The sequence below is a fragment of the Engystomops pustulosus genome, unplaced genomic scaffold (genome assembly GCF_040894005.1).
Source record: "Engystomops pustulosus unplaced genomic scaffold, aEngPut4.maternal MAT_SCAFFOLD_18, whole genome shotgun sequence".
Lineage (NCBI taxonomy): Eukaryota > Metazoa > Chordata > Amphibia > Anura > Leptodactylidae > Engystomops > Engystomops pustulosus.
Window position 1 is genome coordinate 247,121 of NW_027284960.1, and position 10,380 is coordinate 257,500.

The window sequence follows — 10,380 nt, forward strand, 5'->3', positions numbered from 1 at the left end:
AGCACAGAAACTACAGACAGCAGGGGGCAGGACAGACACTACAGACAGCAGGGGGCAGCACAGACACTACAGACAGCAGGGGGCAGCACAGACACTACAGACAGCAGGGGGCAGCACAGACACTACAGACAGCAGGGGGCAGGACAGACTCTACAGACAGCATGAGGCAGGACAGACACTACAGACAGCAGGGGGCAGGACAGACACTACAGACAGCAGGGGGCAGCACAGACACTACAGACAGCAGGGGGCAGCACAGACACTACAGACAGCAGGGGGCAGCACAGACACTACAGACAGCAGGGGGCAGGACAGACTCTACAGACAGCAGGGGGCAGCCCATACACTACAGACAGCAGGGGGCACCACAGACACTACAGACAGCATGAGGCAGCACAGACACTACAGACAGCAGGGGGCAGCACAGACACTACAGACAGCAGGGGGCAGGACAGACACTACAGACAGCAGGGGGCAGCACAGACACTACAGACAGCAGGGGGCAGCACAGACACTACAGACAGCAGGGGGCAGCACAGACACTACAGACAGCAGGGGGCAGCACAGACACTACAGACAGCAGGGGGCAGCCCATACACTACAGACAGCAGGGGGCAGCACAGAAACTACAGACAGCAGGGGGCAGGACAGACACTACAGACAGCAGGGGGCAGGACAGACTCTACAGACAGCAGGGGGCAGCACAGACACTACAGACAGCAGGGGGCAGGACAGACTCTACAGACAGCATGAGGCAGGACAGACACTACAGACAGCAGGGGGCAGGACAGACTCTACAGACAGCAGGGGGCAGGACAGACTCTACAGACAGCAGGGGGCAGGACAGACTCTACAGACAGCAGGGGGCAGGACAGACTCTACAGACAGCAGGGGGCAGGACAGACTCTACAGACAGCAGGGGGCAGGACAGACACTACAGACAGCAGGGGGCAGGACAGACACTACAGACAGCATGAGGCAGGACAGACACTACAGACAGCATGAGGCAGGACAGACACTACAGACAGCAGGGGGCAGGACAGACTCTACAGACAGCAGGGGGCAGGACAGACTCTACAGACAGCAGGGGGCAGGACAGACACTACAGACAGCAGGGGGCAGGACAGACACTACAGACAGCATGAGGCAGGACAGACACTACAGACAGCAGGGGGCAGGACAGACACTACAGATAGCAGGGGGCAGCACAGACTCTACAGACAGCATGAGGCAGGACAGACACTACAGACAGCAGGGGGCAGCACAGACACTACAGACAGCAGGGGGCAGGACAGACACTACAGACAGCAGGGGGCAGGACAGACACTACAGACAGCAGGGGGCAGCCCATACACTACAGACAGCAGGGGGCAGCACAGACACTACAGACAGCATGAGGCAGGACAGACACTACAGACAGCAGGGGGCAGGACAGACACTACAGACAGCAGGGGGCAGCACAGACACTACAGACAGCAGGGGGCAGCACAGACACTACAGACAGCAGGGGGCAGCACAGAAACTACAGACAGCAGGGGGCAGGACAGACACTACAGACAGCAGGGGGCAGCACAGACACTACAGACAGCAGGGGGCAGCACAGACACTACAGACAGCAGGGGGCAGCACAGACACTACAGACAGCAGGGGGCAGGACAGACTCTACAGACAGCATGAGGCAGGACAGACACTACAGACAGCAGGGGGCAGCACAGACACTACAGACAGCAGGGGGCAGCACAGACACTACAGACAGCAGGGGGCAGGACAGACACTACAGACAAATAAGCTCCAAAACAAACAAAGTAAGAGGATACCACATGCCACATATAATAATAAAAGGGTAATACTTTATTCAATACAAAATTTGTTAAAATAACATAACATCTAAAATAACATCTCAGGAGAGATATAAAAAGCGAGGTGCACCAAGAGAGAAGTCTATACACAATATTAAATGGGCAGAAAGAATGCAAACATTAGTGGTCTGCAGTATGACAACAACAGCTTCAATGACTTTAAGCCCCCGTCAGCCTATACTTCAAACATCATAGTTAGGCAACATGCCTTAGTAGACAATTGTGAGGTTAAATGTTATATAATACATAATGGTTAGACATAATACCTGGTGTACCTCTCGCCCCAACGCGCGTTTCAACCCGCCTGGTCTTTCTCAAGGGGTAGTGTTGCTATACACACTCCAGGATTATATGTAATAGAGAGCCAATCGGCCGCCGGATCCCTGATTGGGAAACGGCATTCACCTGTGTGACTGGCGCATGGTCCTCCTATCGGAGCCGCGTCATCAGCGGGGAAGGGCCCGTGACGTCAGGGGGGCGGAGTCTTAGCTCCGCCTCACATGACAGCACTGACAATTCCCTCGCATGAGTCGCACGGACTCAGCGACAGACCGAGCATGCGCACCAGGTGAAGATGTGCGGAGGCTGCGACACAATGGATAAAGTTAAACAGATAATTGGATCCGTGAGAAATTCTACCTGGGACTCGCTTGTAATAGTTAAATTTGGGGTCAAATAGACCGATACGAAGTTACAAAGCATAAGTGTGTGACTGGGGTGAATGTGTAAATGATGTAATGAATGTGTAGAACATCAATAAGTGATGCAATGATTGCTATAAACATGTATACTAAGTGAAAATGTGTGTGTGTGAATATAAAACTGGTACAAACGTTGATAAACGTGCGAAATTGTATAAAGTGAGAGAAATATGTACTTATAGCCAAAATAGCTGAAGTGGATGGAGATGATGAAAATGCTGCTTATATATATGTGAATGTGTTGTAGGTGTTTGAGTGATGGATGAGTGCAAAGGTTGGTATGAAACAACAAATGGTGAAAAGCAAAAATTGGTGAAGAACAAAAAAGGGGGTGAAGTGATGGGCAACCTAAAAGTGTGTACAACACATGCAAGGAATTGTGGGGTACTGGGGGGACCAGTGATGGAAAAAGTGAAAGGTGTGTGTCAAGAAAGTGAAATACATACTTAGCGATATGCTGTTCCATCTATTGGGTGCCTGTTTATGCAAAGCAGCTCCTATGGAGATAAAACCTCATACACAAAAACCATTTATGTGAAAAAGATCGCTGTGCTTGTTGCACAAAAGATTTTTTTGGAAAAAGAATCACAATTATGATGTAAGAGCAATACAGCCTATGATGTATCCCGCAAAGAAAATATCTAGAGAGGCCTGGCTCACTGGTCAGTGGTATTATGGGTAAAGTAATACCTGGAGGTGTGCAAACACTAATATTAGGATCATTAAAAAGTATATTTTAAAAACACAAAACATAGAATAATCTTAGGCTTGGCAGGCAATGGTCACATATTAAATATCAAAAAAGTAGTGTCGAATTATAGAAAGGCTGAAAAGCCAAAATTTTCATTGAGGCCCAAGGGGTGTACAGTATTCAGAGACCAAATCCACTTAGATTCTGTTTGAAGTAGTTTTTTCTTTATTGCACCTCCCCTCATGTCAAGATTCACGTGGTCAATGCCCCGAATTCTCAATAATTTCGGGTTACAGGCATGATGTTGCTTGAAATGCCGAGGTATTGGTTTTAATTTTTCATGTTGCGGTAATTCAATTGATGCGGCTTTCCGAATATCGTTGACATGTTCCCGGACTCGTACTCGTAATTCTCGAGTTGTCATCCCGATGTATATCTTTGGGCAGGGGCATTGGGCGAAATATATTACGCCTTTTGTATCACAAGAAATTGCGCTGTTAATTTTATATTCTTGACCACCTCTCAAGTCAGAGAACGAAGTTGCATGGTCCATGTTCGGACAGGAGATACATCGGCCACATGGTTTACTTCCACATTTTGGCTTGGGGGCCTCAAATATTAATGGTTGGATCTTCACTGGTGGAAGGTAGCTTCTAACTAGTATGTCCCGAAGGTTGGAAGCTTTTTTTGGGGCCATCGCCGGATAGGTGGTGAGTATTTGTTGAAGAATCGGGTCAGATAGAAGTATTGGCCAATATTTTTTCAGGATGTTCATCATTTCGTCCCATTGGCTATGAAAGGGGGTTGCCAGACGTAAAGGTTGTGCAGCACCGGAGTTCCTCGACGAAGGAGTAGGTGGATATAATAAAGAAGAGCGTTCGGTATATTTAGCCCGTCTATATGCTTTTTTGATCACCCGTTTGCTGTAACCACGATCCAAGAACCGTTGACGGAGGTCGGACGCTTGTTCTTCAAAGCGAGCCTCTGTTGAGCATATCCGTTTGATCCTCAGAAATTGTCCAATCGGGACAGCATCTCGAACTCGTTTTGGATGGGCTGAAGAGTAATGGAGATAGGTATTAGTTGAAGTTTTTTTCCGATAGGTGTTGGTGTGCAGGAAGCCCTGTGAATCTCGAATAACCGTTACATCCAGGAAGTTAACCATATTTTGGTCACATTCATAAGTTAATTTGACATTACGGGTATTATGGTTTAGTCTTTCAATCAATGATTGAAGATCTTGTTGGGTCCCCCGCCAGATGAATAGTATATCATCGATGTACCGGACCCATAATGGGATCCGGCACATCGATGAGTCATCTGACAAGAAAAGCTCCCTCTCCCACAGCCCCAGGAACAGGTTTGCATATGAGGGGGCACAAGCTGCCCCCATAGCAGTGCCCTGGAGCTGCAGGAAGAAGGAGCCGTTAAAAGTGAAAAAATTGTGACCAAGGATAAATTCAAGGAGTGTAACGATAAATGTCTGTTCCTGACATGTGTAGTCCGTCATTTGCAGAAAATATGAGACTGCCTCCACCCCGTCGCTATGTTTAATTGAGGTATATAGTGACTCGACATCACATGTCACTAATATGTCCTCTGGGTCCAATTGTACCCCATCAAGGCGTCGGAGGAGGTCAGTCGAATCCCTTAGATAGGATGGTAGATTTTGCACTAATGGTTGTAAGAGGGAATCGATATATTTACAGACGTTGTCTGTGAGATTACCTCTGCCCGATATGATCGGTCGTCCTGGAGGTGTTACTGCATTCTTATGGATCTTTGGTAATAAATAAAGAGTAGAGATAGTCGGATCCTTTATTAACAAAGCTTCTGCAAGTGTCTTCGAGATTATGTTGTCATCTATTGCCCCATTGATGATGTCGGCCAATTGAGAACTATATGAAGAGAGAGGATTAAAAGTCAGTTTCTTATAGCATTTGGTATCACGTAATTGTCGGTATGCCTCTTTCAAATACATAGAATTTGGCCATAAGACCACGTTACCGCCTTTATCAGCCGGTTTTATCTGGATATCATCCAGGGATTTTAATTTATTTAGACTCATGCGCTCTTGTTTGGTTAAGTTGTCATTAGAGATGGAACGAGACAACTTACCAAACTCCTGTGATACCGCGTTGACAAAGACTTCTATCACCGGGCAACTTGAAAATGTAGGAAAATTCCGTGATTTTGATTTAATGCAAGGTGGAATAAGGTTGATATTACATTCCTGTGAAGACAAAGATCCCATATTGGAAGATGATGAAGGAATTACCTGTGTCACAGTAGATTCAGTTTGTTCCGGGAGGGATCCTATATTGGAAGATGGTAAAGAAATTACCTGTGTCTCAGTAGGTTGAATTTGTTCCCTCAGTAATTCTTCTAAGGTACGTACTACTACAGCATCTTGTGTTGTTTGATCAAGATGAGGATCATCGTTGTTGCTATTATGATAAATCCTTTTGAAGAAGAGATTACGAGCGAACAAATGTAAGTCCTTTACTGCTGTAAAGGGGTTAAATGAAGACGAAGGAGCAAAGGTTAGACCCTTGGACAGAACATCTATATCTACAGAAGATAAAGTATACGAAGAGAGGTTAATTACCTTTAGTCTGTTATATTGATCTTGACGTTTGTCCATCTTTGATCTTGGCTGCCGTCCGAGACCAAAATCCCTCTTGCGTTTAAATCTTTGACTGTCCGTTCGAGATCTCGATGAGCTATCACTCATGTTGCTCAATGAGGATATAGATGATACTGATGGAGAACGTTCGAACCGTCCAGTGTGGGTCTTCCTCTGCCATTTATACATTTGATTCGATGTACGGTCCTTTTGATCTCTTGAAAGTTTCCGCATTTTTAGATCCAAAATATCTTTCTCCCATTTAGTAAACAGGGATTCCATTTCTTCGGAAAATTTATTCGACTCATCTGTGGTGATTGCGGATTTTAACCGGTCTTGATGTAATTGTATCTTGATCTAATAACCGGTCTTGATGTAATAGTGCAACACTACCCCTTGAGAAAGACCAGGCGGGTTGAAACGCGCGTTGGGGCGAGAGGTACACCAGGTATTATGTCTAACCATTATGTATTATATAACATTTAACCTCACAATTGTCTACTAAGGCATGTTGCCTAACTATGATGTTTGAAGTATAGGCTGACGGGGGCTTAAAGTCATTGAAGCTGTTGTTGTCATACTGCAGACCACTAATGTTTGCATTCTTTCTGCCCATTTAATATTGTGTATAGACTTCTCTCTTGGTGCACCTCGCTTTTTATATCTCTCCTGAGATGTTATTTTAGATGTTATGTTATTTTAACAAATTTTGTATTGAATAAAGTATTACCCTTTTATTATTATATGTGGCATGTGTATCCTCTTACTTTGTTTGTTTTGGAGCTTATATGTATACCCAAGAGGGCAGCCTTAGCGTTCCTTGCACTAAATTTTGTTTAACATTTAAGTCGTAGAATCTTGTTAGATCATTGCATTGTTTAAACTCTTACGGTAAAACCACTTGATTTCTGAAGACACTACAGACAGCAGGGGGCAGGACAGACACTACAGACAGCAGGGGGCAGCACAGACACTACAGACAGCAGGGGGCAGCACAGACACTACAGACAGCAGGGGGCAGGACAGACACTACAGACAGCAGGGTGCAGCACAGACACTACAGACAGCAGGGGGCAGGACAGACTCTACAGACAGCATGAGGCAGGACAGACACTACAGACAGCAGGGGGCAGCACAGACACTACAGACAGCAGGGGGCAGGACAGACACTACAGACAGCAGGGGGCAGGACAGACTCTACAGACAGCATGAGGCAGGACAGACACTACAGACAGCAGGGGGCAGCACAGACACTACAGACAGCAGGGGGCAGGACAGACACTACAGATAGCAGGGGGCAGCACAGACTCTACAGACAGCATGAGGCAGGACAGACACTACAGACAGCAGGGGGCAGCACAGACACTACAGACAGCAGGGGGCAGGACAGACACTACAGATAGCAGAGGGCAGCACAGACACTACAGACAGCAGGGGGCAGGACAGACACTACAGATAGCAGAGGGCAGCACAGACACTACAGACAGCAGGGGGCAGGACAGACACTACAGACAGCAGGGGGAAGCACAGACACTACAGACATCAGGGGGCAGGACAGACTCTACAGACAGCATGAGGCAGGACAGACACTACAGACAGCAGGGGGCAGCACAGACACTACAGACAGCAGGGGGCAGCACAGAAACTACAGACAGCAGGGGGCAGGACAGACACTACAGATAGCAGGGGGCAGCACAGACACTACAGACAGCAGGGGGCAGCACAGACACTACAGACAGCAGGGGGCAGGACAGACACTACAGACAGCAGGGGGCAGCACAGACACTACAGACAGCATGAGGCAGGACAGACACAACAGACAGCAGGGTGCAGCACAGACACTACAGACAGCAGGGGGCAGCACAGACACTACAGACAGCAGGGTGCAGCACAGACACTACAGACACCAGGGGGCAGCACAGACACTACAGACAGCAGGGGGCAGCAAAGACACTACAGACAGCATGAGGCAGGACAGACACTACAGACAGCAGGGTGCAGCACAGACACTACAGACAGCAGGGGGCAGCACAGACACTACAGACAGCAGGGGGCAGCACAGACACTACAGACAGCAGGGGGCAGCACAGACACTACAGACAGCAGGGGGCAGCACAGACACTACAGACAGCAGGGGGCAGCACAGACACTACAGACAGCAGGGGGCAGCACAGACACTACAGACAGCAGGGGGCAGCACAGACACTACAGACAGTAGGGGGCAGGACAGACACTACAGACAGCAGGGGGCAGGACAGACACTACAGACAGCAGGGGGCAGCCCATACACTACAGACAGCAGGGTGCAGGACAGACACTACAGACAGCAGGGGGCAGCACAGACACTACAGACAGCATGAGGCAGGACAGACACTACAGACAGCAGGGGGCAGCACAGACACTACAGACAGCAGGGGGCAGCACAGACACTACAGACAGCAGGGGGCAGCACAGACACTACAGACAGCAGGGTGCAGCTCAGACACTACAGACAGCAGGGTGCAGCACAGACACTACAGACAGCAGGGTGCAGCACAGACACTACAGACAGCAGGGTGCAGCACAAACACTACAGACAGCAGGGCGCACCACAGACACTACAGACAGCAGGGGGCAGCACAGACACTACAGACAGCAGGGGGCAGGACAGACACTACAGACAGCAGGGGACAGGACAGACACTACAGACAGCAGGGGGCAGCCCATACACTACAGACAGCAGGGGGCAGCCCATACACTACAGACAGCAGAGGGCAGCACAGACACTACAGACATCAGGGGGCAGGACAGACTCTACAGACAGCATGAGGCAGGACAGACACTACAGACAGCAGGGGGCAGCACAGACACTACAGACAGCAGGGGGCAGGACAGACACTACAGATAGCAGAGGGCAGCACAGACACTACAGACAGCAGGGGGCAGGACAGACACTACAGACAGCAGGGGGCAGCACAGACACTACAGACATCAGGGGGCAGGACAGACTCTACAGACAGCATGAGGCAGGACAGACACTACAGACAGCAGGGGGCAGCACAGACACTACAGACAGCAGGGGGCAGCACAGAAACTACAGACAGCAGGGGGCAGGACAGACACTACAGATAGCAGGGGGCAGCACAGACACTACAGACAGCAGGGGGCAGGACAGACACTACAGACAGCAGGGGGCAGCACAGACACTACAGACAGCAGGGGGCAGCACAGACACTACAGACAGCAGGGGGCAGGACAGACACTACAGACAGCAGGGTGCAGCACAGACACTACAGACAGCAGGGGGCAGGACAGACTCTACAGACAGCATGAGGCAGGACAGACACTACAGACAGCAGGGGGCAGCACAGACACTACAGACAGCAGGGGGCAGGACAGACACTACAGACAGCAGGGGGCAGGACAGACTCTACAGACAGCATGAGGCAGGACAGACACTACAGACAGCAGGGGGCAGCACAGACACTACAGACAGCAGGGGGCAGGACAGACACTACAGATAGCAGGGGGCAGCACAGACTCTACAGACAGCATGAGGCAGGACAGACACTACAGACAGCAGGGGGCAGCACAGACACTACAGACAGCAGGGGGCAGGACAGACACTACAGATAGCAGAGGGCAGCACAGACACTACAGACAGCAGGGGGCAGGACAGACACTACAGACAGCAGGGGGCAGCACAGACACTACAGACATCAGGGGGCAGGACAGACTCTACAGACAGCATGAGGCAGGACAGACACTACAGACAGCAGGGGGCAGCACAGACACTACAGACAGCAGGGGGCAGCACAGAAACTACAGACAGCAGGGGGCAGGACAGACACTACAGATAGCAGGGGGCAGCACAGACACTACAGACAGCAGGGGGCAGCACAGACACTACAGACAGCAGGGGGCAGGACAGACACTACAGACAGCAGGGGGCAGCACAGACACTACAGACAGCATGAGGCAGGACAGACACAACAGACAGCAGGGTGCAGCACAGACACTACAGACAGCAGGGGGCAGCACAGACACTACAGACAGCAGGGTGCAGCACAGACACTACAGACACCAGGGGGCAGCACAGACACTACAGACAGCAGGGGGCAGCAAAGACACTACAGACAGCATGAGGCAGGACAGACACTACAGACAGCAGGGTGCAGCACAGACACTACAGACAGCAGGGGGCAGCACAGACACTACAGACAGCAGGGGGCAGCACAGACACTACAGACAGCAGGGGGCAGCACAGACACTACAGACAGCAGGGGGCAGCACAGACACTACAGACAGCAGGGGGCAGCACAGACACTACAGACAGCAGGGGGCAGCACAGACACTACAGACAGCAGGGGGCAGCACAGACACTACAGACAGCAGGGGGCAGCACAGACACTACAGACAGTAGGGGGCAGGACAGACACTACAGACAGCAGGGGGCAGGACAGACACTACAGACAGCAGGGGGCAGCCCATACACTACAGACAGCAGGGTGCAGGACAGACACT